The 26152-nt window shown below is 38.8% G+C and overlaps 1 pseudogene; it reads right to left on the reverse strand.

The window, feature by feature from the left end:
- Positions 1-986: 986 nt before the first annotated feature.
- Positions 987-25732, reverse strand: LOC118233589 (annotated as a pseudogene).
- Between the last annotated feature and the right edge of the window lie 420 nt (positions 25733-26152).

Here is a 26152-nt window from a genome sequence, read left to right on the forward strand (position 1 = left end):
AAACTACAATCCTCTTTTTAGTAGTTCAAAGTTTACTTTCCATTCTCATGTCTGTTTGTAGTTTATTGACTATTATAACTGTCTATATTTCCGAAACTGCATTCCCTTGAGTGACTCGTCAACACAATTGCTGACAGTGTGAATGCAGAGTAAGGGGCCAATTACTTTTTTACATGAGTGATATGGGTGTTTGATAAACTTTTTCATGAAATAAATGAAATCATGAAAAAATGTGTTTTGTCTCTACACAATTTCGCTTTGTCTAATATTGCATTTTGTCTAAAGATCCGAAACCATTCAGTGTGACAAATATGCAATAATAGAGGAAATCACGAAGGGGGCAAATGCTGCTTCACGGCACTGTACTTTGAAAGGCATGGTTACTCTGAATGGTTGTTGAATGGCTGAATGATTGTTCTGAAAGATATAGACAACTAAAGGTATGGAAAAGCTACATAGCTAAAATGACTAAAAGTGGTTCTCACTTTTTCTAGTCTTGGTTTTTCAAAAGAAAGATACCACAGTTTAATTTTTCAGTTTCAACCCATCTACATTCAAGTTCTATCCAGAATAAAAAAATCTTGGATAGCTCAGTATTGGAATCTAAAATCTCAACCTTCCTGATTCTTGCGGTGATGTTTTCAGTCTTACACTAGATTTTGTTTTTGTCTTGCTGCTGAAATATTGAAATGAGACAAACTAAGTGAAAAATCTCTCCTATGGTAAAAGATTTGTGAGATTGTTTGTTTCTTGTTTCTCTGTAGGTGAGTTAGTATTTTGACATTCGTTTAACAAGGTAAACATTTGTGAACATAATCCAACTTTCTTTTTACTGCTATTATTAGTAAAAAGTTTGCAAATGTACTAAAAAGGAAACAAAAATGGCTACCAATGGGAACATGCAGAGTAAATAAGTACAACAACTTGACAATCATGTTGTTATTAATCATAAGTTGTATTGGTTCCTAAAAACAATTAGCAGGTAATCCAAGGTTAAAATGGCAATACTATGAAACCATACAGCAGTAACTGTTACAAGGGAATTTACTTAGCCATGTACTGTACAATCTGGTTCTTGAATGTTGTGAATGTGGTACTCTAGTGTGTGTGCTGCTCTGTGGTTGTAAGTATGCTACTCTGAGATGAGTGTGATGCTCTCTGGTTGTGAGTGTGGTGCTCTTGCAAGTGAGTGGTCTACTCTTGGTGTGTGTATGGTATTCAGGGTGGTACTCTGGTGTGAGTATGTTCGTCTTGTTGCTCCCACTGTCGATGGTGCTTCCCCTTCTCAGCCAAAATCTTGCCATTTTGCTCACCCCTGTATTAGTAAGACACAGACCAGATATTGAGCATCCCACCAGCATCTATGCATTGTGTAAAACAGTAATAACAGAAGTGTTGTTCGAAAACATCAGTCATTACTGACCACAGCTCACTCACTGATATGGAAGCTCTTTCGTGCCACAATTGAAATACAGTGTCAAATGACCACATTTAACAGTGAAATCTCAACACATGAATCAACAAAAGACCACATCAAAACTCCCAGTGATGCATTAATTCATTCATTCTTAATGTAATTCAAATCTCTGCTTTTTGTTATTTGACACTCCTCTGTTTTCTGTCTGATGCCATGCTTTCATTTAACTTGACACATGCCTTTTCACTTTGAGGTGGGGGAATTTACTTTGAAGCCTGACTTGTACCTGCCAATCAAAGGTTCCACCCCCCACCCACCCCATCGCAGCACATTCAGGTACTTGACAGTCCATCAGTTCACACCCCCTTTTTGGGGGAAAATGTCTATTCAACCCAATTGGAGTGTGCTGAGACACAACAAAAGAGCCCCTGTATAAAAAATAAAAACAACAAAATAATAAAAAATATAACTAATTAAAACGTCAACCGATTATGTAACATTGCTACACAGCACCATGCATGCAGGATACAATGCAAAATTATTGAATGGTCTGGTGGTATGCTCCTCTCTCTCATCTAGCTAGTGAAATAAGCATCAAGTTTCCTTGCCTCAAACATGTCAATATGGCATTTTACTTAAACTATACATTTAATTGCTACATATTGCAATTTTGAGGATTGTTGGCCTGTAACAGATCGCACATGTGTGCTAGTTTTCATTTGTGTGTCTATGGGGTTTTGTAGTATGGTTAGCAGTAAGCTAATTGGTATTTGAACAGCAATTCAGCTAACTGTATTTCTGCATTGTTTGATTTCTGAGAGAAATAACTGGTGTTGTGTTGTACTTTAAGTTATATGCCAGTGATCATCAGGAAAGTACAAATTACCGTTAGCCTCTGGATGCTAGTTAGTGATCTGCCCAGCTATTTCTCTAGCTACATTTAATGAGAGCAGATAAAGCACAATAATTTGGCACTGGCCCGATTGGGACAGTGAGCTCTCGTGTCTTGGGCCACCATGATTGTTGAACACTGTAGTTCTAATTATCCATATCATGCATATAAATTATTATGCTGTTAGAAAGTGCTTTCCACAGACATATGTGTGTGGAGATGCAGGATCCTATAGCTTCCTTTCCTTGTCCTCTCTCTTAACCGCCAGTAGCCATAGGGCTCTTCTTTTGGGATCATTAATTGGGTGTCACAAATGTGAAAAAGACAAATCAAGGTTTTTCCTAAATGTTGGCTGTGAAGTTCACAACACAACAACTTCTGGGCACTTATGCAGTTTTTTTCATTTTTGTTCTTTGTCATCGTCTTCCTCTCTCAGGGTTGTTTTCAGCGGGAGTAAGTCTGAATGTTTTTCCCCCAAAATGGGGCATTCACAATAATGCTTCAGTGATGTATGACCACAGAGGTCTGTTAGGGTGGAGGTGAAACCTATGATTGGCAGGTGCAAGTCAGGCTTCAAAGTATATTACCCCCACCTCAAAGGTGAAAAGGAAAGTGTCAAACTGAATTAAAGCATGGCATCAAATGGAAAATGGGGGAGCATCGAATGACAAGACTGAATCAATGGTGTCTACCTAGGGGTGTGTCACACCATGTGACATATTGTAGACTAAATAGCTAGACTTACTAACTAGACTAGCTTTCTGATCATAATTCGTTTTTACTTTGAACATTTAAATGTAGAGGCAGTGTTAACCGTCTTTTTGGGGGCTAGCGACATTTGCTGTTGCTAGCCACAGGTTTCTTGGCAATTACAAGTTGCAAGATGTAAATCTGGGTATTTTAAATCTTTGTGACAATAAGCCACACATTTTTTTAAATATGTTAAAAAGCTATGATTTTAATGTATGATTAGATTTTATCCTAATTTTAAAACTTATAACTGACTGCTTCATTGATTTCCTATGGCAACTGCCAAAATTTTTCTGACAAGCCAAACTCTCCCTCCATAAGCCACTCATGCACAAGCCCACAATGGAAATCCTGTCTACTATGTATGTGTCCAGATGCAGTATCTACTGTATTTTTTAATGTGTCACAAAACACACACATCTTGGAGATTGGTAGGGTTCCAGGATTAGCTGCACTCAGTACCTGTTCGTGCAGGTCAGAGATAGGGGTAGTGCTGTCCCCAACCTGCAATGTGGCTGCAGCTAGATCCATCAGGAGTGGGTTGGGAGGACAGCAGCCATCAGGATGGGTTGACCTCCAGTATGCTTCCAAGTAATGAGCAATATGCTCGCATGCATCATCCAACTGGTTCTCATCTAATATTACGTCAAATGTTTCCTAGAGGAAGAGAGAAGTGAACTTATTTTCAGTTGATAAGTTCATGTCATAAATACATTGTTCATTTGTTATTCACTTGTGTCACTTCATTACTGATGATTCAGATGTCTTTAATGCTATCTGTTGTTTGCCGGTGGATTGTAATCATCATAACCATTGTAATACTTGTGATATGAAACATTTGGGTGATTGCTGGTAACATCCTTGTCTCACAAAAAGGCCAAACAACGTAGATTATATACAGTGTTGTCTATAAGTATTGGACAGTGACATTTGAAATGAAACAATGAATATGAGGTTAAAGTGCAGCTTTAATTTGAGGGTAATTATATCCTTAACAGGTAATACGTGTAGGAATCTGTGGCACTCCTGTACAAAACGGTGGAACTCTCCATTCTCTCTCCTCCTCAGTAGTGGGTGTGTATATATATATATATATATATATATATATATATATATATTACTGAACAAAAGCAAGATCAGGTCATCATCACTTGATGAACCATTTTTTCATGGTTTGAATTTTTTAAAATTGAAATTCATCCTCTTTTTAGTATTGGTGCATGAAATTCACCTCTGAATTACTCACAATTTTATGTCATTTATTTGCATTGTTCTTCACGTGTAATGGCCTTTAATGTTTAATTTCTACCCACATAATATGTAATATTTATGTGTATGTGGAAAAAGTGATCTTAGCAGCACTCACAGGGGGACACTGAGCCAGTTTTTCAGCAGCAACCATCTGGACGCTCATATGTTTGGACTGTGACTTGCCTCTTGACTTGATCAGCTGCTGTAAAACCTGCATAGTGGAATTAAAGATATGGATGAGCACAAATTTAAATACTTTCTTAACCGTGTCTGTGTCTGTTTGTTCAGAAATAGGAAAGAAGTAACACGTTTCCCAAAATGATTGACTACAGTAAATCAAAAGTAGCTGTGGTAGCAAGTAGTTCAGGTCAAGCATCTATGACCAGTAGGCCACAATCTTCCTGCAAGTGTTACCAGGCAACTGGCTCATACAGAATACTGCTGCTCATCTCATCTACAATCAGCCAAAATGGAAGCATGCTGAATTACAAACAAAATACAAATTTCTAGTCCTGGTTATAGTACAGGAAGAGGAACAGCACCCTCTTACCTGCAATCATTTTTTAAACCTTATACTCTTGCCAGATTCCTGCAGCACCCACTGGTAACCTTATTGTCCCTTACTGACAAGTGGGTGCTTAAGCACCAACAGTGTTTGTTCCCATAATAACACTATGGTTTCAGCACCTGTGGTAATATGACTAAAAAACCCTAAGTGTCTCAACAAAACAGTTTACAAAAAATGCTTTTTTCAAGGGGATAAAGAATAGAGAGTTTGTGGAATGCTCATACTCTCTGGTAGAGCATTCCATAGATTGAGGCCCAGAAAAAGCTTGATCACCTATTATTTTATTTACTTTTTTGTGCATTTTTCTTTTAATCATCCATTTTTTAAAGTGTATTCCATCAATCCATCTAACCTGCTTGTTCCTGGTCAGGGTTGCAGGGGGGGCTGGAGCCTATCCCAGCATGCATTGGGTGAGAGGCAGGAATACACCCTGGACAGGTTGCCTGGACAGGTCGCCAATCCATTGCTCATGTGACTGTGATAACGAGAGCATTGTGTAAAATGCATTTACTCAGGGTGCTCCTGTATGTCTATCCTGTTTAGGCACTGTACTAGTGCAGGGATGGGTTCCACAGTGGTTATGAATCCACACCATGCCAATGCCAATGCTAACCATGGCCAGCAGCTGTGCAGTGACACACAATTGGCTCTAGCATTGGCCAGCAATTGGTGGGTTTCAGTTGACCAGCATGACAGCAGCACACCAGCTTACCCTGCTATTTGACCAAGTGGCCACAAGTTAGTGTGCACATTAATGACTTTTTCTAATGTATATCTGTGCAAGCCTGGCTTGTGGACTGCAGTGTGATAAGCAGCAGCTGACATCGCATGCTTGGGAGGAGAACACATGCTTGTCTGCACTCTTCTAAATAGACTCTTCTAGACTCTGAGCATGATTGGGCTTTCCTTTTTTTAAAATGCATTTAATCAACTGCTTTTCAGTTAAATTCTGTCCAGTTGAATTTTATGCAGCCAATCCCCATAGGGTGTGTGATGCCTGGAAGGGAGTTAAAGCACTCTCCACCAGGGGGCAGCTCTGGCCCTGCTCACAGGCATGGCAGAAGCTGTGGCTTGTAAGCACAATTTGTGTACTTCTTTGATGCCATGAGCTTCACCAGTTGGAGGAAACTCCTGGCCGTTTTGCATCACACTGGACAGGTCTAAGGTGAGAGGTCAGAACAGTCAAATCAACTGTTATTAAAGAGAGCACTGCCTGTTCACATACACATGTATTTGTGTGTTTGTGTGTGAGGCTTTTGGTGTTCCCTCACTTCGCATTTAATAAAGAATATTTGTTTTGTGGGGTTCCAGAGGGTATCACCTTCAATGGAATTAGCTTCTGGAAGTGGAATATGGCTGGGAAAAAAGATATACACAATATTCCAATTTGGAGAGATTTGGTGCCATTTGGAGAGGTTTTAGGGATGCTTGGTTTGGGAAAACGCATGTAAAATTTTACTGCATTGTCCAGAGGTCCTACAGGAGACCGCAGCCCTGTCACCCTCTCTAGAAAGTCCTTTGTAGCCGCCTGTCATTGCAGTGAGCACTCCAGGGGAGCCTTGGACACCAGCCATCACAAATCCTGCAGAGGACACCTTGCTGTCATCCCTCCAGAGTCCACAGTCCCAGTACCCTGACCTTAGGGGCTGCTGGAGGTCACATCATGACTGTAGCCAGGGGCTCACTCGGAGGAGCTCTCACCACCTGCTGCAGATACATCTGCCTGGGCCACCAGTGTCAGGAAACCTGGTGGTGTTTGATCCTGGGGATGGCCTTTCGGTCTCAGGTGTCCCTTCCTGGCTCCTAGCTATTGCTTCCTCCCAGGGCTGTCCACCAGAGGGCAGTGCCAGCCCTACTTATAGGTATGGAAACAGCTGGGGCTCGCTGTAGTCACTACAGCTGCTGCCTGTTACCTAATTATTGGGCCTTTTAAAAGGCCTTGTTCTCAGGCCTAAAAAGGGATTGTTTTTTCTTTTTGCACATTACCTCAGGCTATAGTTTCTGTTTTTGTCTTTTCATTTGTTGATTTATGAAGTATTGTTTTCTGTTTTGTGCCTGGGCGTAATAAGGCAACAGGCTATTAACTTTTTTGTCAGTCTTTGTCTGTTCACCATATGGTGCAGAGGCCATCCCCAGCCATGCATCACAGGTATAACATATATAAATTGAGAAAATATAAATTAGTATGTTCTGTGCTTAGGCTAAAACTTTCTGTTGGCTTCCATAAAACACAGTCTTTAACAAGGTGTGTACAGTATGGTGATTAACAATTTTACAACAACAATTTTGAGACAATACTGCTAGCTGGTGAGGAAGCTAAATGGGCTCACACAATGACATTCCAAATAAAATAGCAAATCATTTGATGATATGATATGGCCCATCTTTAGACTTACAGCCCTATTCAGGTTTTGTGGAAATACTGATGGATTGGAATGGTACCTGTTTGCCATTACGTTGCCATCAGAGCACTCAGTAGAAATGCTGGTAAAATGAAATTTCATAAAGTAAGTTACACTGGTGATTTTCGTACTTACCTTAGGAGAGTTGACCTTAACAAAGACAATAATGGGCGCCAGGGGGGATTTGGCCAGCTGAGATGGGTGGTTTATCGTGTCAGCATCCAATACCACCAGTTGCAGGGGTCGAGCCAGTTCAAATATTCGCTCAACTTCACTCTGAACTTCAGCTACAAAAACAGAAAGCTTCAACAAGTTAATTAAATAACTGAGCACAAAGAAAAATTGACATATTAAACAATCACACACACACACACACACACACACACACAGTCAAGGTTATATCACAGAGCAAACATGGTCAGTTCCAGTGATTGAGGATACAAAATAGGTACATATAAAAATTCCTTCAATAAACTCACAAAACACAAATTTCACAAAAAATAAGTGCCACTACACACACACAAACAAACGCACGCACACACACACACACACACACACACACTGTCATGCTGTTCAGATCCTAAATAGGGTATACTAAAGATCTGACTGTAAAAGGGGTCATAAAACAGGCAGGCCACAGACAAAAACAATGTACGTGAGCTGTGATAGTCTGTCTTTCTCCATTAATTAGTTTTTCTCAATTGGTTAAACACTGGAACTGCTGTTCGAAACCAAATGAGCAAAACTGAGTTAATGTGCAAGAAGAAAGGCAATCCTCATACTTGTAAGCACAACTATAAGTATTTTCACACATTTTAGTCTCATTTCACATTTTCCAAAACGCAATTCTCATTAGGCACAATCTTCATTCAGGCAATGTATTGTGTTCACATGGAAAACATTTCCATTCATCATGCTAAACTAAACTAAACTATTTATCATTATTTATTTAACATGGTCTTTTTTCTTCTAAAATAATCAAAAAGAACCAATAACAGTATCAATAAAGTACCAAACTGATAATCAGCATTGATTAGAGTAGTAGTATTGATAAAATCCTAATGATTCCCATCCCTAGTGTCAACGGTGCAGGCTGGTGGTGGTGGTGTAATGGTGTGGAGAATGTTGTCTTGGAACACTTTAATAACAATTAAGCATCATTTGAATGCCACAGCATACCTAAGCATTGTTGCTGAACATGTGCCTCTCTTAATGACCATTCTACCCTTTTTCAAGTGGATACATCCAGCAAGATAACGCACCATGTCACAAAGCACACATCATCTCAAGCTGCTTCCACTGATTACAGTGACTTCAGTTCACTCCAATGGCCTATCAAGTCAGTGTGGACCAAAATGCCTGAGGAAAGTTTTCAGCACCATGAAGTTCAATTCATGCTGTGAAAAATTAAGGCTGTTCTGGATTCCTACCTGGTGCTAGATAGGTATACCTAATAAAGTTGCCAGTGAGTGTAAGTAAACATCCATAGCTATAAAATAAGAAAAAATGTAGAGTCATTCGAGCAGCCATTTCAATAAATAATTAAATTTCAAAGTTGAACACATTTCCAAATGACCAAAGCATTCTTATCTTTGATGTCCACACTTTATATTTAACACGAGGACCTTTGGAAAAAACCCAGCACATCAGACACAAACATGAAAATAAAAGACATTGTAGCACTTACTGAGACTTGAGCGATCTAATAGTGCATGTTTACTGGGATTGTTCATCACAGAGCATTTGGCCAGGGAAAGATCGGCTGTGACCCGTGTGATTGATATTCTAAAAGGAGATACATGAACTCATGAGTGCATCAAGTTTTGTTATTTTTTTATTTAAAAGTATTGAAATTGCTTTTGCACACTCAAAATTACTGAGCATAAAACTTCTTAATTAAAAATATTACATAAATTACCACACACAATACACCATTGGAGCAATATGCCAGTGTTGATAGACATTTAAAAACAGAATGTAAAAGTGTATGTAAATGTAGAGTACTGAAAGATTATAAAAAGACTATGATATGGCAAGGGTGTTTCATGAAATTGGCTACCTTTTTTAAAAACACACTGGGCTTTTATACTGAATCCAACAATAATAAACAAGTAGATAACACTCAAGTAAACAAACAGCTTAACTTTTTACATTTTTCCTGATCTGAAAACCTTATACGTCACTGATTTATGAGATGCAACAAGAAGTGCGCACATAAGAGGGGGAACAATCAGTTGAATAGTCAAAATTAGAGAGCACCCAGTGCACTATGTGGGGAAATATGGGGAAGTGTAGTGGATGGTCGATATATGAAAGTAAGATGGCTCCAGCAGGTGGAGTTATGGGTCCTCCCTAATGGCAAACAAGCCAAACACACACCTGAGGAGGATTAAACAATCAAAGCACCCTATTTAAACCCAAGGTTGTGGCTGCAGTGTGTAAAATACTTTTGTGGGGTGAAAGGTGAGCAGTTCTATTGGAATAGAACTGTGAGTGGATCTGTGTATAACATGTGCTTTGTTTGAGGACTCATTTTGGCTGTTGATCCTGGCAAGACTGTGAACCTGGACTGGATTTTGGATTTGGAACAGACTTTGATTATGGCACTACTTTGTTCAAACTGAGTGCAGTTAATCTCCAACACAGAGAGGTTTTTGTTTTCTTAATTTTTAATTTATTAAAATACAAGTGGATTCACTAAATCTTGAACCAGCTCCTGTGATTGTGTATTATATTTGCATGTCTTGCTGAAGTGTGATTGCCTTTCCTGCTACAAGCTGTTGCCCTACAAGCTGGTTTTGGTGAGCATACAGATTGACCTCATGCAAAGGCCTATGTGAATGTGAAATTGCCACTTTTCCAAGTTATTTTTCAGATTCAGTATATACCCCAAGTTACCCCACCCCTCCCTTACCGATGCAAATGTTTTGAGCAGGAAAGTGGAAAAATTGGCAGTAAAGTGAATTAATCAAGTTTGTTCATGCTTTGTGTTGCTAGTCTTAAATAGGGCTTTTGATATTGCATACAGGGCGATTGATGTGTATGCACTGATCTAACGGTGTGGCGTGTCCAAATTGTATGGTGATAAAAACCTGAGAGAAAATGTCCCAAACTCACCTCCCTTCAAATCTGTGTTTCAGAAAGTCAAAGAGTGCTTTTTGCATCATGTCAGTCAACTAAAATTAAAAGCAAACACAGTACATGACATTAGTAAATGTTGCATTTTGTACAGTCATCTGTGACACATGAAAAATATACAATTCAAACTTTTGCAAGACTTGTCTTTCCTACAGTAAGTGCCTGAAGGGAATTCATCATTCTTGTTTTTGTGTTTTACTGTAGACACTGGAAATGGGTAGAGGGGCCAGGAGGTCAAGGCCCTGCCACATTTTTCAGATCTGGCAAGTCTTGGCCATTTAGTTGAATCCATTCTTTGGTTTAAAATTTTCTATAGCACATGATATGTGAAGTAGTGGATTCATGTAATTTGTGATGAGTGCATTTTCAGTTGAATGACCTAAACCATTTTTCTTCTGGGTTTTGTACATTTTTATCCCTCCAGTACCCTTAGAGAATTGCAATTCAGGTCCTCTGCATGCCTATTTGACAACTGCCTGGATATCCATGCACTCCTCACAGTGAAGGGTTCCCAGAGGATTGATGCATCAGTCACCAGAACATCTGAGCTAAATATAACTTGTGAATTGTATATTGTCAGTGACAACATGCATTAAGCTGGAATTATTTAAGTATTTTGTCCTCTGTGTATTGGGGAACTAGTGTAGATTTGAATTTAATTTAGGTGGTTTAGAAGGATGCAAAGTTTAGAATAAATTCTATACATATTCCAGGAAATAGTTCAGCTACACTTAAAATTAGTGGCTATAGTTTTATAATGTTTTTAAAATATATTTTAAATAACTTGATGTACTTAAGCAGCCTATACTTAAGAGAACATGTATGGACTGCTTTTTCTGTTAGGAACACCTGAAGCGAGAATTGTAGGGTCATACTCCTGTTAGTGATTGGCCTAAGACTTCTGTCAAGAACGTCGCATAAAATATTCAGTTCGATCAGCTCATTATCTCTATTTGTTTTTGTCTTTTTTTTTAAGGATGGGTGCGATCATGGAAGATTCTTTCTGGGGTCTGCTTCCATCTCCACATAATCAAAAGAAGCACCATATTTGCAAAGAAAAAAAAAGGTTTTACAAGAGCCCTGGAGTCATTTGCAAGCATTGCATTTACATGAAATGTGTTTTGACAAGATGTGTAAAAATCCTCACAAATCACTTTAGTGAAATGAGCACTAGGTGAGAGACTATGACAACGAGAGATTAGGATGATGGGAGGGTGATCAGCATGTCAGCAGGACGGGACTGGCATTGGCAATGCTGAGGAGAAACAGCAGCTTTGTGGCCGCAGGGAGAACAAGCACTGAGGCACTGGAGAAACCAGAGGTCAAAGGGTCGCCAGGGAAATTATCCTTGTGGTATAGGTTAGGACATCAAGAGTGAAATGAAGCATTTAGTGAGTGCAAAGCTGACACAGGGTTTGGTGGGTGTACTAGAAATAGCTGACGCAAGGGAAAGGAAGTATATGGCTATTTACACCTGTAGGGAAAATGGCTGTAGTGGATGAAACCAATTGCATAAGGACATGTCTAAAATTCTCTCCTTAATCCTTATTTAATAACTCTGCTAATTAATTGTCACAGTTTAAAGCTATTTCCAAGGTTGGGTAGGAATATACATATTAGCAAGTGCTGCTTTTTATTTGTGGGTTCAATAGATTTTAGCACTAGTGTTCCTACTATACTGCAGGGGGTTACTAAGTGGCTTTGTAAGAATATTCAACATACAGACTCTCACCTCATAGCCTTTGAGTGAAGGCCCAATCATTATCACAGGTCTCATTGAAGGCACGACATCGTATGTTGGGATATGTTCTGTCTACAGATGGAGACATACTGATGCTCAAAATAAAGCAGAAACAAACACTTCAGCAATTATTCAGATCCACAACAAAGTATCTTAACAAAAGAAGCTGAAGAATTTGGTTGGCCAAAATATCTGAATGACTTGTTCTCACTGTCTGCTAATATTGGCTCATCATTTTCAAACAGTGAATTTATATTCTCCAATTATCACCACATACAGAGCACAGCAAAATATATTTTTTTAAAAAGCCTCAAATGAAACTTGGACTTACAGATTTCTTTGGCTTGGTTGTGGGGGCCTCTGTGGGTAAGGGAAAGGTGAACTGTTATAATACTTTAAATAAAAATACAGTTTATTCCCTTCAAGTCACTGCTGTGACACCAGGACTAGCAACAGCACCCATACCCTGGGCTGAAGTATGATACTGTGCATCCACTGGCATGGAAGTGCAGAACAAACACGATCCCAGATAAGTGGGGGGAATTTACGCTTTATCTTCTTTTTAATAAATGTAATCATTTCTCCAGGTCAATTTAGTTAAACATACATGAACAAAAGCTCTAGCAATTTTCAGTGAACAATTTATTAAATTAAATACTGTATTAATAGTATACTGGGCCATTGTATGTGACAGTGAGGGACAGAGAGCTTGTAGTAGTAGTGACCATTGTCTATGTGAAATATACACCATCTCACATAGCAAAAAATAAATAAAATAAAATAACAACTTACGTGGTGGAGGAGGAGGAGGAGCAGATTTCTTTGAGTGAGGCACCATCTCCCCTGATGTGGAATGGGAGTTTGTTGCTGCTGCTTTACTGCAAAAAAGCAGAGTGGAAAGGCTCTCTGTGCAGTGTGTCACTTTGGTCTAATCGTACAGAGCAGCCTGCAAGAATTTTGACATTGACACAATTTTTGTTTTGACTATGTACTCAAAAACCCTGGATTTGAAATGAAACTATGTTTATGAGGTTAAAGTGCAGACTATCAGCTTGAATTTGCAGGCATTAAAATCCATATCACGTGAACCACGTGGGAATTGCAGTCGTTTTTATACATAGTCCCTCTATTTTGGGGAACCAAAAATAGTTGGACAATTGGCTACTTCGCTATTTCCAGCTGTGTTTTTTGCATCCTTAGTACATGCACAAATAAGCTAACAAAAGGGCTAGAGTTTATTCTAACGTAACTTAGCATAACATAATGACGCGAACAGGCCATTCAGCACAACAATGTCTGCCATTTTCTTGACTAAGTTGTACCGAGTGCTCTGATTATCTACAGACCAGATAGTATCTAACACTGTTGAAAATCCCCAGAAGGCTGAATCTCTGGGTTTGTGAGAATGTTGTGCTGCACCTGCCAGCAACGTGGGTCACGTTTCCTTTCATTATTGATTCATATTGTAATTTATTTTATTTATGTATTATTCATTGTAAGTTTGAATGTCTTGTCTTGTGTAGAACCCCAGTGTGTAGTGAGGACATTGGTGTCATTTTTCTAGCTTGGTTTTTGTGTGTTATGGTAGTGAGGGTGCTACCTGGCTTGTATCTTTGCTTTCCTAGCTTGCTGCTCATGTTTAATCAGGATGGCCTCCAGCTTCACTGGGCTGGGGATGAAGCCCAGCTCACTTTCTTCCTTCACCAATCGCCCTATCCACCAGTCATTATTGTATTTCTACAGAAAAAACATTGACAAGAATCCACTCATTACACAATGTGGAAAACATATCATTCTCATGATCATCATCAGAGCAATAGTGCAATTAATGAGACTGCTGTAAATAACTGAAAAACCAAAAGACTTTGATCCAATGAATGTAAATTTTAACGTTTAACGTTTGACATTGATAAAATCCTCAGATTACTAACTGTTTTTATCACCTATATTCCAAACAAATATGTTTTCATGACCAAAATCTATATTGTATGCTTTGGTTGCGACATGTTTCATACTGAAGTCTAAGAGAAATTCTGGAATATTTTAAATATTTTAAACTATAGAAGGTAAAGTACAAAGAACTAGACTAACATTTTATATCTGTGTATGGCAGCATTAGCTCAGGTGGTAGAGCGGTCATCTGGAAACCATAGAGTTGTCGATTTGATCCCTGGCCTTCTGGATGTGTCGAAGTGTCCATGAGCAAGACACCTAACCCCAAATGTTCCCGAAGAGCTGGTTGGCGCCTTGCATTGCTGCCTTTTGTGGTTGGTGTGTGTGTGTGTGTGTGTGTGTGTGAATGGGTGAATGAGAGGCATTCACTGTAAAGTGTTCTGCGCAGTAGTTGCTGGAAAATGCACTATATAAATGTAGTCCATTTACCATTTATATGCTTACATCTGTTATACCTGAATAGCTATAATATTTGCAAAGTGTTCGTTAGCCTGGAGGTGGCTCAGACATGCACCATCAAAATACAGTAGAAACACAGATTCAAATCATCTACATATTGTTTATTTACTGCTGTCTGTTTATATCATTATAGTGTACATTTCAGTGTTAAGGCAATTTGTGTAATGGTTGTTTTATTTTGCTGGAAAGTTATGAATGCTTTTTTTTTCTTCTGCTCCATGCACCTGCTGCCTAAAGTAGTATTATCATACAGTATGTCCATAAAGCACGTCAATTCCTTTCCTTGTTTATCCTATTCTATTTATTCGTAATTTTCTTTACATGAATAAAAATGCATTGATTGTGTTGTTCGCATTGATTACAATGAGTCGTTTCGGTTTTTAATAATAACTTTAGGCTGGACTGTTATCGCTTTTTGTGCAATAGGGATGACGGACTAATGGCCTATCAGGGATAACAAAAGGGTGCAGACATTGTTTAGTGTGGTCTCTGGCAAATCCTGTCCCTAAAAAAATCCTGTCCACACTTATATTAGCAATCTGACAAGGTGCAAATGCAGGTGGCTTTTAAAGGAAATGGGAGATGACATTCTGATTGATTTATTGCAGGTTACACTTATATACTATGCGCTAAGGTTGTTAAAATAGAGCCCTAGATGTCTGGCTGAACCATTGCACTCTATTTCGAGGGGACACATGGACACAGTGACATTGTCAGCTTTTTCAGATTCTTTAGGGCTAAGCAAAAATGTGTTTGATAACAAGATTAAAACAATATGAAAATTAGATTTATTGGAAAGATCACTGCTATAATTAGCAAAATAAGCATTGACCAATGAATTATTGACTTAGAAACTATGTTTCAATGAGTTAAAGTATTCTGAGTGGCAGTCTCACCTCTTTGATGTGAAGGAAGTCTTTAGCTTCAAAGGGAATAGCTGTGCCAGGCGAAGGTACACCATCATCATCTCCTGGAGTGTAGTTGACATTTGAACGAACAGCAAATGCAACAGGTTTAAACTGTGCATGAAAAGTCAGAAAAAAATGTATGCTTGGTTAATGTTCTCATGTACATGTCTTTGAACGTTGTGCTAATAGATGGCCATATTTAAAAAATAAAATCATCCTAGCCAGTTAGATCAATTTAATTTTACCTCCAATTTAGAATCACCAGTTTCCTCACAAATCCACTGCTATGTCACCCACATCCCACCCAAACAGTACATACAGCTGAAGCATGCACAGTCCTCAAATGCACTTGCCTGTAAGTTCATAACTATTTACTACACAACAGGCCACATACTACTGTTGGAGATATAGCAAGGAATTGATGAAATTATTTTCTCACTGATGATAGCTATTATGTAACACAGGGATGTGAAACTGAAATCATGGAGGACCACAGTTTTCTGCTAGTCTTCAGTGTGTTCCAGCTTAAGTACTTAATTTAAATCATATTTTAGTCCACAGACCTTGTTTCCACTGTGTAAATTACGTGCTGATTGAAAGGAAATCACCAAGACCTGCAGACACTGTGACCCTCCAGGACTGTTGTTTCAGACTTAGCACACTGTTGGAGTAATCTAATGCAGCAGTAACCTGAGAGACCCTATCCCTTTTGTACCAATGTGGTCATACTAGGCTAATGACATAGCCCAGACCCAAACCTGAAGTTATAGCCCAGCGTTAATGAATGTTATTATCTTCCTGGTCCTTACAGCACAGAGGCTGAGATGCTTAAGAACAGTTCCCCCTGAGCTGCAGTTGGCTGTGCTTAAATTATTCAAACTGGCTTCTCCTTTCTTTCTTTCCTGACACTTGTGCTTGTAACCCCAATCTACGGAATTTGACAAAATGCACGCTAATTCTAATTACCGAGGTGGCTGTGTAAGTCCTAAAGTCCTAGATACTCAAATGCGGCCCTCAAGGTTGTATTTTCTACCAGGTATTTAGTTGATTGATTCATGTCCATGATTGGCCAGAGATTCCACTCACCTGATATCCCATTCTATCCCAAGGGGAAGAATGAAAACCAGACGAACTACTGACCTTGGGGACTTGAGTATGTTGTAAACAGTAATTAGGAAAGTTCATTCTATTGTTTATGATTTAATATTCTAAAGGATTCTTCAAAGTGGTGTAGCGGATAAAGTATATGCTATAGATTAAGATTTATATGAAAAACCCGGGAGAGGAGGCGTACCTTTGATTTTTCAATTTGTTCCTTGGCCTGCTTCTCTGCCTCTTTTCGAGCTGCCTCTTCTTCAGGAGTAACCTCTGGAATTTCTGGCTCACGCTGCGGGTTGAGGAAGACAATATGTTTCAAATTTTATTTTCTCCTTGTAAATACACCTCTCCTACCTGCCATACCAGCCCTTTCATACACATAGCATATTCTTTACTTTTGCTTCATATTTATATTGTAAAAATAAAGTTTGGAATGACAAAATCCCAGAACCAAATCAATAAAGAAATCCTCTTAACAGAATCATACTGTACCTCACAGCTCACTCAGATCATATACTGAGACAGATGCATGCCTTACAGTCCCCTCATACCATGTCATAAATGTGTACCTCATAGGACACTCAGATCATATCCTACAATAGACATATATTGCACTACACAGAATTCATATCCTTTCTTAAATTTGTTCAATATTTGTGTTGGAGAGAGATAAGGTGAATACCCTATCTAGGACCTTGGTTTAAATATGACTAATTATACGGTAATGCAGTTTAAGATGATTGTTTTAGTGTAGGCCACATATTAAATCCTGTCCTATAAGGGGGAGGTGATGATAAGTATCTTGGTATTATAGTTTTACTGTAGTTTTTATTTTATTTTTTATTGTAGTTTATGTGTAGATATTAGGGGTGTGTCAAGTACTCAGCCTACCATTTGAAGATTTGGAAATATCATTTATATTTGGAAAAAATACAGTCCTTATGTTTTTGTTTTCTTTCACTGAACAACTAACCCTGCTCTGACAGGCTGGGAACTGGCATGCTGTGTGCACTTGGTTTTTTGCCCACAGCAATGGATTAAAACAAGAGATGTGTGCTACATTAAAATAAGGCTGCACCAATGTAAGATTTCAATGTAAGATTTTAGATTTCCAAACCACTTCCAACGCTAATGTATTTAAAAAATTGTTGTGAGTATTAAGATCACATTCCCATACTAGCCGTATCATAAAATGCTGACTATTTCTCCTCCTAACACCAATGACAGCTGTTGTGTCAGTATGCTTGAATGAAGTTAATACCTGCTTTCACCAGGCATTAAATAACATGCACAACCTGTGAAGCCGCAATTGTTGCCAAACTTGATAAATCACATCTAATATCTAATGAGCGTATTTTCATATTCACAAATTATTTTGTGGTCCTACAGTTGTCTTTAGACAAAGATGCAAAAATGAGCATTCCTGTATTTGACCTGTTTTGCCATGACAAAAGGTACAGTGTTTTGTGCCACCTTGATAGACACAGTATGATGTGATATCTACAAATAGCAAGAGCTCTGTTGCACAAAAAAACCTTGAAAAATCTGCACCAAAGTGTAATGATGAATTTATGTTTACAAACTTTGTTAAAACCACTTTCCCCATATCAACCCTGCTGTTATACCACATTAGGCCGGAGGATAGCCGACCTTACTAATTACAGCTTGTAAGAAGCTTCTCCTATTTTTAGTAATACTTACAGGCCCGTCATATATGCATGCCATTTACCTGCATAGTACCATTGCCTCTTTCAAACTTTACTGTATTGTAAAAATAAATAATATTGAAATATTTCTTGTGTCCATGTTTGAATGTCTCTGATATCTCTTCTTAAAGAATATACCATGTACCTGAGGAACCTTAAAAGTTTAACAGCTTTTGGTTTAACAGTAGAATAACTCATTATTACACAGTAAAATGTACAGTGTTAAAACAACTCTTACAGTTGTACATACAGTACATCCCAGGTACATATGGTCCCAACTGTACACAACTGTGTACATGATATTAAGAGAGTTAAGAACATTTGCTTCATATGTGAATAATATACACAAATTATTATAATTATTGTACATATAACCCAAAGCTTGATATTCAGCTATTCAAATATATTTTTTTAAAGTCAAATCTAAACACAAAACAAGAAATTCATGGCACACGAAGGGACAGCAAACCTCTGAGTCAGGAAAAAGGTTACTGTTTAAAAGTTAATAGCAAATAGAATGCTTTTATCAGTATATTCTGCATGATACAGACGCAAGCAGAAAAGAAAGCCATTACTTTACCTTTCTCCTGTACTGTCTATACATTCCAGCAGTCTGCCACAGATGAGATCCTGCTTTTTGAATTATCCAGATCCGAGGCCCGTTTTTAATGAAAGGTGAAAGTGATATGTGATAATTTCATCTGTACAATGGTTAGGACTGATTCCTGAAAATGGCAGATACAACTGCCTTCATGTCAGTTGCCTATAGAGCTTCCACGGCCCATTTTTATAATTTGTCATGTGCAGCCTTTAACTGAGTCAAAGAATAGTGGATAGAGAATCTGCTACACAGAGGTAAGTTGTGTGAATCTGTTCTCTCTGAGCTCTGGTAGCATTACAGGCTTATTTCACAGTGTGACATCTGTTGCGCCCTGCTCCACTCACTGACATAAGCCTGCTTATGCTCATCAGACTGATTGATCCTGAATGCTCCCCTGTGTGCGGACAAACAGCAGTCTGCTGTGTGACTGAGTGAACGTAACTTCAAGACTGCAGTCAAGTGCAGCACACGCAGACCATCCGAACACCATCGCAGAAATGTACTCATTTTACATGTATTTCCAACTGTTCTAGTTTATTATTAGTTTGTATCATACCACTCTTCACGTTGTCTCTGGCACCTTTTTCAGATTATTGCTTAAGGCCTACTGCCAATTGATGAAGAGTTTTACTGGCATAAAAACTGGCATGTACAGGCATGTCCCAGGACTGAATTTGAAACCCCTGATATAAACAGTCATTAATCTTGACCCAATTGACCTAGAGACAGGAAACAATGAAGCATACCTCAAACCATCTTCGCACAGAGAAAGAATTTGTCAGAAAAACCTATACAGTCCATCATACTGGATTTAGAACAGAGATTAATTTTCTGACATTGTTGTCCTGGTATGATTTACACTTTTTATATATGTTCAAATAAACACGCCAACAGTTAAAATATTTCAAGTGACTGTCTAAAACACCGAGTTAACAAAGTTAATTAAACCATAACAAAGCAGAAGTTTTATTTATAATATGACAAGAATATCTCCCGTGGAGCAAACATTATTGTAGCAAATGTTTGTCATTTGTTTGGCTGTCAGAGTCCGTTGTGGACGTTGTTTCTGTCAATTAGAATCAGTTTGCCTGTATAGCTGTTTCTGAAAGATATCTGAAGAATTAAAATCAATTACTGTCAAACGACTGACATTTTCTCATGTTTTGCAAATTGAGGAAACACACTATCCAATTGCACATTTAGTCGCCCACAACCCATGTCCCCTTTGCAAATGAGTTTAGGTGGTCTCTTGCAATAGAAAATCTAATTTAGTGTGACAGCTCACTGCCAGTGTAACACTGATGAAGACCACAAGGGTGCAGGCGTGTTCTGTGGGGAGCCAACGGCCTGTGCTTAAGGAATGAAGTCTTTCGGTTGTCAGCAGGCGCCTGATGTCTGGGGGAATTTTCTGCCTGTATTCTTCATTCTGCCTCTAAAACACCAACCCTGCCTTTACATTGACTTTGCATACTACTTAAGTGATGTGCATAGATATATGCACATCATATGGCTGTATAATATTTGGCACAACTATTGATTTGGGAGCAAACAATATGAAATACTATATATGAGAAGTTTATGTCTGCAACTGTCATGTATTTAATTAGCCAAGGCTTAAGCTAAGACTAGAGACACATGCTGAAAGTGATCACATTTAAGAATTATTATTTTATATGAGATAATATCCAACAAAATATGTGTCATAGAACAGTCAGAGAGCTTCGGGTGCTTAATTCTGCAGGGACTGGCCGTTAATTTTTTAGGCATTTGGAAGATATTGAATTTACAATGGTGTACTATTATAATCATTTTCAGACAAGTGATGCAGTTATTTAAAAGTTCAACAAATTATCCTCTCAGGGTTAGTGAAATGACACATTAATGGGCCTCTGTAATATGTGCCAGTGGAACCCTGGTGAGAGTGTGACATTGTTCCCCGGTGCAGATGGCCTATTGTTTTCCTGCAGTGTGGCTTGCGCTTTACCACTCACTCTGACATGTTATGTAGAAAATCCAGTAATCCGCTTCTGCATTCAACCATGTTAAACATGTCTGTGAAGCAAAAAGCTAACTCATATGGTCATTCTGTGGGAGAGATGTTTATTTTATTGGGAAAGTGAGGGTGTTAGGCGGACTGTGGACGAGTCCGGTAAACCCTATTGGATAACACTCACTCTAATAGATTTTGACACCTCTAATATTGACCCTTAATGTGTCTCCATCCTTAACAGCACTCTTCTGCATTCAAATACTAAAAGTAGACCTGATCTAGTGTTGCAACCAAGCTGTTAACAAAATGTCATTGGCAACATCAAGAGAAACTTGAACAACAATAATAACCAGCCCTTGCTCTTTGGAGATTGTTTGATTAATTAAAGTGCCATACTGCCTTGCCCTCAGGGCAGACTCGTACAGTAGAAGCTACGCTTTGTGATGGGGGAGGGGACATACCTAAAGTCTGCTCTTTTAAGACCTTGTGGATGAGGCTTAGAGCAGGGAGCGGGGTGCATTTCAGATTTAGGGATCACACAATTTAAACAGATTTAGGGATTATGCTATTCAAACAGACAAGATTCAATTTTGATAGAATTTTCATTCTGTGAAAAGAAACAGCTAAATCCATTAAAATCATCAAAGCATATAGCAAGTTTAGCCATTATCACAGGCGATAAGCCACTTAAGCTATTTAGCTAAAGTCTACTTTCTACAAATATATGCATTTTGATACTGTTTCAATGGTGTCTTGAACTGGAAAATATTTTGTTTGGATGTCCTGTTCACAATAATACCCTATATTCCAGTGCTTATTTTAATATTTCAGTGAAATCAGTGCAATTTATTTTATTATTTGTCATTTGTAAAAAAAATATATATATTACAAAATAGCTAAATAAACAATTGCAAATACATACTAAGTTTGCTTTTTATTTCTCAGTTTTTTAAATTAGAAAAATGTGTACAATCTAGATATTGTTAATAATAATCAAGTGGAAGTTGATATGTGCTAAGATTAATAATATTATTTGAAAATGCTCAAAGGGCTAGATTTACAGAGCTGTTTGTGCATCATTTCTGGTGCAAATGATGTGCATGGAGGCCACGCATAATGCAAATTATTTACTAAAAGGGTGCACAGGGAAAAGTGTACTTCTCTTATTCATGCGTATGCATCTGAGGGAGGGTCGTGCAAGAAGGTGACAGAGATATTCCAAGTGTGGTTTAATTATGTATTACTCTCAATTTACTAAAGTTCACACATCTTGCAGTTGCCAGTTTAGCCCATTGAAGAGTAGGTCCAAAGTTACTTTTAAGGGAATGTCCTGACGGGTGGGAGTTTTTCTATGATGGCCACGGTAATTGAGGCAAGAAGACTTCACCGGGAAGGACGCCACAGAAGTTGTTCTGAGAGAGTATTTTGCAGCAGAATTTCATTATTTAACTGAGTGAGGAAGGAATTATCAGAAGGTACAGACAAGGGATGTCCCGATCCGATCCATTGGAATCGAGTCTCGACACCATCATGTTTTAAGGATCGGGTATCGGCTAGGACATGCCCGATCTGATATTTCTACTATATGCGAGTCCCTCCTCACTCTGACAGGAAAAGTAGACTCCACAAATTTGTCTTGCAGAACCTCAACCCTACCCTTACCTATGTCATTGGGTCCTATGTGAAACATGACCACTGAATCCCTCCCCGCTCTGGCCAGGAGCTTGTCCACACACTCCAGGAGATCTCCTACCTGGGCACCAGGTAGGCAACACACTGTAGGGGATTCCTTTTCATGTGAAGAGACTATGCTGTCTACCCCTCTAATGACTGAGTCATGATTTCGATTGGTCATGATTTTGATTGCTGCAACCATGATTTTCATTGCTGTTAGTTTTGCTATTGCCTGGTACCTGTCAAATGTTTGAATGTTATGCTTTCCCAATTTAGTCCAAATTGAGTATTTTTGTGGTGTCTCTGCAGGTGTCTCACAAAATTGGAGGATGTCCCAAACATCTCTGATATACTGTAATTTTATACTCTTAGCGTGCAAGTGCCCTTATTTTTTATTTATTTATTTATTTTTTGTGAACCACAAATAAATTATTTGAGGCTTGTAGAAAATTTAGTGATGCTGATACTTGAATTTGGAGGCATTTCTCTCTGTAGCCTAAATGAAAATGACAGCCTACTTCGCAGGCAGTGACAAAGTTTAAAAAAATACTTGCCATTCCATATGTCAAAGAAAAGTCTACAGGGGAGCAACTGGAAAGGTTTCTTGATACTAGTGCCTGATGTCAATGCATTTTTTGAATGAACAAAGGCACACTCATTTATGGATGCTGTGGACTTGTCAGAGACGAACACCAGAAATGGTGAGACCAATTGCAGTGACCAAGACAAGTCCATGTCTAAATGCCACAGAGCCCGAGACAGAAGAAAAACATCTTGAGTCCAGACTTAAGACTAAGCCCGGACTTGAGAACTATGGCCCTGTATGAGACTACTGGTAAATAAAACCAATCACGCTAATACAAACACAACATTCATGAATCAGTGGGGCCATATCCACAGTGACAGAGCATGATCCAACTGTGATCCAGTCAAACACCCTGAGCAATAATAACACAGCCAGGTAGACAGATGAAATGGCCTAGGACACAGAGGAGTAATTGTGAAGTTTATTGAGGAAAAATTCATTTTCAATTCCATCAGACGAGACCACCACAGCTCAATAATGCAATGGCAATGCAAGAAAGAACTTTCGCATGGGCGGCACAGTGGTGCAGTTGGTAGCACTGTCGCCTCAAAGCAAGATCAACTGCTTTAATTGGTCAAAACCAGCAGACTCTGTGGCATGCCAGGACCAGAAATAAAGATCACTGGTCTTGTTAAGAAATTGTACCATGGTTTTGTACTACAGTATAAACATGCAACAATTTGCATTTGCAAATTTTTGCATGTTTAGAGAGAAGTGTGATTAAGGGATATCTGGAATTGTGGTTAAGCTGTTTGAGGGTTAATTGGTTGTGCATATAACGGGCTTGGAGGGCAGTGTGAATAGAAGTGTAACGGTGTGTTTGAGTGAGAACTTGTTTTGTGTGCGAGGTGTTTTGAGGGTAGTGTTAGAAGTGATTAAGAGGTGTTTGGAGGCCACAGTAATTGGGAAAAAGTTGTGTGTGTAGTAGAAGCAGTGGCTTTTGTTATACATGGTTGTTGGTCTTTTTCTTAACTGCTTAACTGTCTTTGATTAACAAATACTTTCTCAGGTTAGATAAGTTACATTTAAAACTTTTAAACAATTACTCACAGATACAGTTTTCATAGATATTACAAATACTTGTACTCAAAGTGCTTTGTTATCAATGAACTGAAAGGGACTGTAATGTCATGTGACATAAAAAATATAAAGTCTGTACAGGGCGTCATGAAGAGGAATCAGTGTCTCATCACAATTTCACTAATGTCTTCATGTCATGTTTTTTTTAATCAACACTCATTAGATATTAGGTGTCAAAAAGATACACCCTCTTTTAATTGGAATTTTAATGGGCCTCCTAGGTCCTAGTAAATGTCCTCTCACCCTCTCAATTTCAGTTTTATCCAACTGAAAGCTGCTTCTGAGGGCAGATGGTGTGGAGGGCTCCCACACAAAACCAGGCACTCAAAGTGTAACAGATGACTGCAGCTCTAGAGAATCATCTCTTTGTTCTGTGTGCTAATGAGAGTGCTCAGTGCCACAGGAGACTGCATAGCTAATCACCTGCATTTCATCTCTTATGCAGATGGTGGCGCCAGAGTTAAACATATGAATGTGGCCAGACAGCATGCCTTTTTTCCAGAGATTATTTGAAATATGAGACAGTCATGCATGAAGCACATATACTGACGCATATATTTTACAGTTGATTTGAATACACACGATGAATGGAAGTGTTGATGTGTTGCTCTGCATGCAGTCAGCTGTTGATGTCTAGATTGCCAAAGCAGAGATGACTACACAGATTAGCTAGGAGAGCATGAGGATTTATGTGGGTTTACATGTGTGCCACTCAAAACAAAATTCTCTGTTGATCTCCCCATTTTATCTGGCAGAGAGTACCGTGACATAAGTACTTTATTATAATCCCAAACTTCACAATTTCACTTCAAAAATATTAGCATCCAAAATCCAAATAATACTTTGCCTTTGTTTATTCAGATTTATCCACAGTATTGGGCTTGATGATATGTTTTTTTTATTTTTTTTAATATTTTTATTTTGATGTTAAAATGAATTTAAAAAATGTGGACTCAATTTTTTCTATTCAATCACTCAATTTTATTGTTTTAAACAAATCTCTTGTGCATCACATCTAGGCACCACACCACAGATTTATATTCATAATGTTTCAAAAGTGAGATTTCTTTATTTTCTTTTGACCCCTACCAGCAATGTACTGCCTGCTTTCATAATGAAAATAGAGGCATAAAACAAAAGAAAGCGGGGAAAGGAAAGCGCTGAAGCATTTAAAGCCTTTGAAGGCCTGTGGAGGCCCGGCTGTGACAGGCATGCAAAGCTCTGTTAATGGCTGCGGTCTGAATGGTGACTGCTGCACAAAGTGGAGTGCTAACTGCGTGGATATCACAGGACCTGATGGCCTCCATGCGGGTCCCAGTCTGCAAACTTCAGGGCTTTGACATGTGATGTGATCCCCATGACACTGGCCGCGCCGTCACTGAGAGACAACACAAAGGCAACAAGCCCCCCTCTGGAAGCTGTGCACTTCGCAAGCCCCCTGGTGTTCCCCAGGCGTACTCCCCCGCACTGCCTGGCTACGAACAGTGCTTCTGGGTGGACAGGTTCCAGCTGCTTCATCGGACTTCCAGAATAAATTGACCTGAATGACAAGGGCGCACAAACAGTGTGATATGTATTATTCCTGTCAATAAAAATGTCCCCATGAATTATACTCTTTGTGTATAATGTACAGCCTTCTTTCTTCCGGCAAAAGTGTCCTATGGCCCAACTTCTCTTTTTGTCTCTTTCTTTTTATAACTGAGGATAAATCGTAGGAGGCGGAAAGTTGTACGATTGCTTTGTTGCTGAATACCACTCATATTTGCCACGCAGCTTGAATTGAGTGCCTTTTGTTTTGCAAATAAAAACTAAAAAACCGTTGTGTAATTTTTTAGATGAGCTTTGAGGGAGAGAGCCTGAGAAAGAAGAAACTAAAAAGCCAATGGAAAGGCCTGAGGCACTGCACATGGACTTGGAGAACAACTAGGATATGCATGC

This window comes from Anguilla anguilla, chromosome 8, assembly GCF_013347855.1.
Source record: "Anguilla anguilla isolate fAngAng1 chromosome 8, fAngAng1.pri, whole genome shotgun sequence".
Taxonomy (NCBI): Eukaryota; Metazoa; Chordata; class Actinopteri; order Anguilliformes; family Anguillidae; genus Anguilla; species Anguilla anguilla.